Source organism: Notothenia rossii (assembly GCF_949606895.1).
Source record: "Notothenia rossii genome assembly, chromosome: 2".
Taxonomy (NCBI): Eukaryota; Metazoa; Chordata; class Actinopteri; order Perciformes; family Nototheniidae; genus Notothenia; species Notothenia rossii.
The window spans coordinates 87,575,702-87,581,362 of NC_136904.1; positions in this window are offsets into that span (position 1 = coordinate 87,575,702).

Here is a 5,661-nt window from a genome sequence, read left to right on the forward strand (position 1 = left end):
TCACAATCGATTTGAAGTGACCCATACAAAAACAGAGGTATGACACATGGGGGTATAATAACTCTGTGCTATGGGTCAGGAGGACTGAACATTCGGAAAGCCTTTACGTGATATATTACCATCGCCATCGAGCGTATAATAAAGTACTTGAAAACAGCGTTCTCTCTCAGTTGTTAATATCAGCGCCATTATATTACTTTATTAACTAACAATACTGGCACATTTGTATTCAGAATACTCGTGTGTTGATGACACTGGATGCTTCATCATGTGTGCTGGAGACCGTTTTCTTCAAATGTAATATTGCAGGCAAAAGTCCCCCTTTGGAGGAAGATGGGGGAGTCTCACAGTGACTTGACAGAGTGAATTGGGACAGCAGTACATTTCCCTTGAACGTGCAATCAGAAAAGGAGGGATTGAATATGAAGTAAAAATGGGATGCAGCCATTTTGGAAAGGAGCCTTATCCTTGGGAGCAGACGTGGTGATTACGGTGAAGGATGTTGGTCGGTATAAAGGGTGGAGGTGAACGGTGCAGCACAGAGTCAGAATAAGTCAGCACAGACTTTGCTCTCCTCTGAGGAACAGAGTTGTACTGTTTGCAACCTAACCCACAAATCTGAAGAAGAGGAAACATTCCACACAAACAACACAGCAACATCTAACTAACAATTTAACACCTTTTCTAAATTCAGAGGCATCCATCTGTTGCTCTTTGTGTGATTCACGTTAACAACTGAGTCGAATGCTGGTTCTTGGCTCAGTGTGTGTATTTAGTGATTCTATAACAAGACAAAGGGAGTCATGCATTGCAGTTCATTCTCTTGCGAACACAGTGCCAATGACAAATGGCGCTTGAAGCAAAAGATTAAAGCCGATGTCCCTTCTTCATATTCACCGTAGCTAAATAACACATTGATCAATCCTTTGCAATTGCTACTCAACTGATACTCAAGCAGGCACTTGAAGTATTAAAGCTGGTTTTGGAATTCCCCTGTTGAAGAAAATAGGGCTATTCATCTTGACACATGCTAGATTGGCTTTTTCTCCGTTACGTGTTGCATCTACAAAGCAATACAATTGATTAATTGTGTAATTACAGCTACTTTTATCTAGCTGCAGTGACTCACGCAATCACTGGGGATTGTGGAGCTAAGGATGCTCTATAAATGAAAGACCCCGACCTTTTAAGACATAATATAATTTTACTGCCTTCTATTTAAAAAAAAAAAAGTGTTAACACGGACTTGAAGAGTAGATTCACACATTGTATATAGGTGGACATTCGTCAATTTTACAGCTTCATAAGTCACTTGTGTGAAAATCATAAAAAGGACATACTGTAGCTGTATTTTTTATCAGTTTCCTCGCCATATCACATCACAAGAGTTTCAAGACAAAAACATAGCATGTTCATACATATCTCATCACAATCGTGATACACAAGCACAAACAGGCCGTTTGAAAAAATGCGTAGTCGTTGAAATTGAAGTTGGAATGTTCTCACAACGATCCAAAGAGAAAAATGAGCTATTCATTTTTTTATTTTTTTTATTGTGAATTGCAAGAGCTACTTGAGTGGCAATATCGGCTCAGCTTTACTGAGGCTGGGCTGGTTTTACAGTTGCTCCCCCTCCACATTCAATCACTTGCTCAGTGGAGAGAATTGACACTCTTCTCTGCCCAGACATGATGGATGCAATCAGGCCTGATCATCAATCTGTCATACTGCATCCTGTTAGAAAAAAAACCTGGAATAGGAACCAGGTTATAAAAAAAGAAAACTGTCACAAAAATATCAAAACTGTGTCCTTGTCTGAGAAAGAGGGCTCGACAGTTTAATGTGTTCCCCAAAAAACTGACGTACATCCCACAAAATGTGTTTGAGTTGTCTTAAATCACCATTAAAGATGCAATAAGAACCTTCTTTTTCAATATAGGATACATTAAAGGAGTGTAGTTACACCTGCACACCAGTAATTTAGCAGCGATTTAAATAGATTCATAGGTTAGTGACATAAACAATAAAATGGCGTTCCAGTTTTGTAAAGTACAAACAGTATTATTAATGAAATAAATATGTTTCCAACGCGTTGCATCTTACCTCTTAAGCCCCAAGCCTGTTTTTCAGGTTTCAGGCTCGAAAATGACATTCCCAGAACAAATGATCATATCTTCCCTTCTAAAATGGTTACATAAATAATATTTTTTCTCAAAGTAATGATAAACCTGTGAGTTGGATGTAGAAGAGTCAGAATCAATATAGATGTTTTTTATTTTAAAGAAAATTCAGATTGAACATGATAAAAAACTGTAAATTATAGTGTCCATCAAAGGGGACACAGCCACATTGGATATTAACCTATGGATTAACTACAGCATCGTTGTTATCGTTTTAATGCCATTAAAGACCAGTTTTGACCAGACAAAACCAAGGTAAGCCATGTTAGCGTTGTAGGCTACCTAGCGCCACATGTTTTGATGTACGTTTTTGTTGATAACGTTGCGAGTTTGTATCTTTCAGTGTTGAGGTGGGCACGGTTAGATTCGGTGTCTTTACGATCATAAACGATGTGTTGGATGTGATAAGTAATAAGGGAGCTAGGAGTGATTTTCGGTGCAGTAATAGGTTAGCATTTTTCGCTCGGGGCTAATTCAGAGGCTCACTGTTAGCATTGTGTGTTTTTTTTGAAAAAATAAATAAAAAAGAACAGTTAAATTATAATATGATATAAAATATTCATATTTTATTAAATATTAAGGTTCCTTAGGCGTTGTTTCCTGCAAATGATGCAATTTTGGCCCCGGAACCGGGTCCGTGGGGCTTAAGAGGTGTGTTTCTCTGATTTCTTCCTCTGTTTGCTTTAAACCACTAACTGTAGACGCCTTTTAAACAGACAGTTGTAATTATTCCACTAATACTAATACACTTGAAAAAAAGGTAACAGTGTGCATGCGTCTTTTAATTAGTTCCCACTTGGGGTATATTGAGTTAATCCTTCAAGTCTTTTATAATCTGACTAACCCAACTAGGTTAGTACAACCAACATAACTAGCTTTGACCTTTAAAAGGTTAGTTAAGATGAACAAACTTAAAATTAATTCAAAAGTTGGGGTGATATTAAGTGGTCAATTACTTTATTCAAGCTATTTTTATGGTGGTATGAGGCTCGTAGTTAATCCAAAAAGTTTCCACAAACATTCAACAAAAAAAAATGGGTCTTTACAATAACCAAACAATTCCAAACAATTGTTATTTAATGGTTAAAAACTAAATATTGGTATTAAACACTGATATTGGGAATTGGCTTCTACGGTGTGTACTTGCCTGAATTAGTAATGAACCATACAGGATTCAAAACCGACAAAAATGATTGACGCGTCTGTTATAAATCAGTGATTTCAAAGAACAAGATTTTCATCTACCACAAACCCTGGGAATAACCCTCTGAGGAGTGGTTTAAAGTGATGTTTTAACACATCCAATGTTTGCACAAGTGCAGTGAAGCCTATTGCCTCAGTGAGTGCAGTGAGTGTGACCTGGATATCTTTGTTGTCATACTGAAAGAAATCCCTTCTTTCATTGAGTGGACTGGTAAGTAGACCATTGATATTCTGGGATCTGTTCGGGAGCTCCTTGAACACAACACTGAGCCCCGAATTGATCCCGATGACCAGAAAACGTGCTGCCTTGCAGTTTTTCCGCCATTGGTGTGTGACTGTGTGGTCGAATGAGAGGTTAAGTCTCAAGCACTTGGACCGTTAAACACTACAAAACTACTGGGTTAGAATTTGTCCAAGTTTGAGTCAATAAAGCACTCAATGATGTGTTAACTCTGTAATGAAGAGGTAGAAACCATCCATACATTCTCTTCTGCTTATTCTTAAAAGTAAAGTATCTCAGACTTTCCTCTAGCCAGCAACTTTTTAGAGCTTTCTTTCTGGGAAACCCTGAGGCATTCTCAGGCCTGACGAGATATATATTCCCTCCAGCAGGATCTTTGTCTACCCCGGGGTCTCTTACAGTTTGGAAATACCCACAACACCTCCAGCAGGAAGTGCCCAGGAGGCATCGTGATGGCCCTTTTCGACATCAAGGAGCAGTGGCTCTCCTCCGAGCTCCCTCTGGATGTCTGAGCTTCATCTCAAATGCTGAGTCAAAACACACTACCAGAGAAAAACTCATTTTCTTGTTAACACAGTACTGCGTTGGTTACAGTATATATTGACACAAACTGGGAAACCTTTGACACTGTGATTTCTACAGAGTAGTTCAGTGTTATAGAAATACAGCCTAGTTGCCATTTAGATCTTGGATGATGGGATTTAAAAGTGTTTATTAATCATGATAATCACAGGATTCAAATACTACTACTGTATTTACTTATATGTTGGGGGAGATTGAACACTACTTTGATGCAGATTTGTATTAAATGGGAACAAAAATGAGAAAAGCAATACGCAGAATAATTGTCTGATTAATGATCACGCACAGATATCTACCTTGTGTGATCAGATGTTGCATCTCAAATAAAGAGTTCAAAATGAAACCCAGTCAGAACATATGCAGAATGAGAGCAAAGAGGGTAAAGTGAGTTTAGAGTGTCTCTAAGACTCATTTTTCACGTTTTCAATGATTAAAGGGCATCACAAAACAGCCTGAGAGATCGATGTGTGAAAGCCTTTACTGAATTTGGATGAACTCCAGTGAGAGTTCATCTGTCCTCTGAAGTTTGCCAGTTTTAAAGGTCAACAGCTCCTGTGCTGCTTTAGCAGTCTGGTTCCGCTATGAGAACCGGGGGCCATTTCTTTACATAATGGACAGCTGTAGGACACTCACTGTACTGCCACTTGGACTTGGAGTCTGATAAACCTGATGATGGATCGGGGTGTCAGTCAGGCATGAATAGGCCCACAGGATGCACCCTTGCATTCCTTTACAGTGAAGCCAGGCACTGACATCAGCAGCTATATGCCACGCTCTGCACTATCCTCCCCTGCAGTCATGTCAGTGTGCATCAGGTCAGCATTTCTACACCTTATGCACATATTGTTTGATTTACTATATCATGCATCAAAATGTTCTCAACAAAAGTATTCCTAAACTTGTTTACTCGTAAAAGACATGATCTGTCTGTTCAGATGTGGGTTTTCGGAAGTATGAATGTCTTCTCTGTAATATAACCCACAGGCCTATATTAAAATAAATGTGCCACACGCTGTGGAAAAAGCAGAACTATTATCCTGTCCATTGAAGTGCAAGGCTGGTTTTGGAGTGTTCTTGCTGCAAGTACAGTATGTTCAGCTGAACAGAATATACCTCTGCCAGTGCTCCTTCATTTTATCCGACCCTAACTGTAAATTAAAAGTAACTTGGTCCCAATGTGGCCTGTTTTACTTGGGGAGCCATAATATTCCTGCTCAGCTTCACTTTGTACAACTTGTGTCCAGAAATAGAGAAGTGGAGGCATTTGTGCATCTACCAAACAAAAAACTGACACATTCATGTTTGTGGGTTGATACTTTGCACCATATTGTAATCCCACAAGCAACAGAAGAATAGCAACGTCAGTCACATTCATCTATTACGCCTGAGAGATGGCAGGCTGCCCAAAGCTATGGTCCAGAACAAGATGGCTCGACAACAACTGGCCCAATTGTG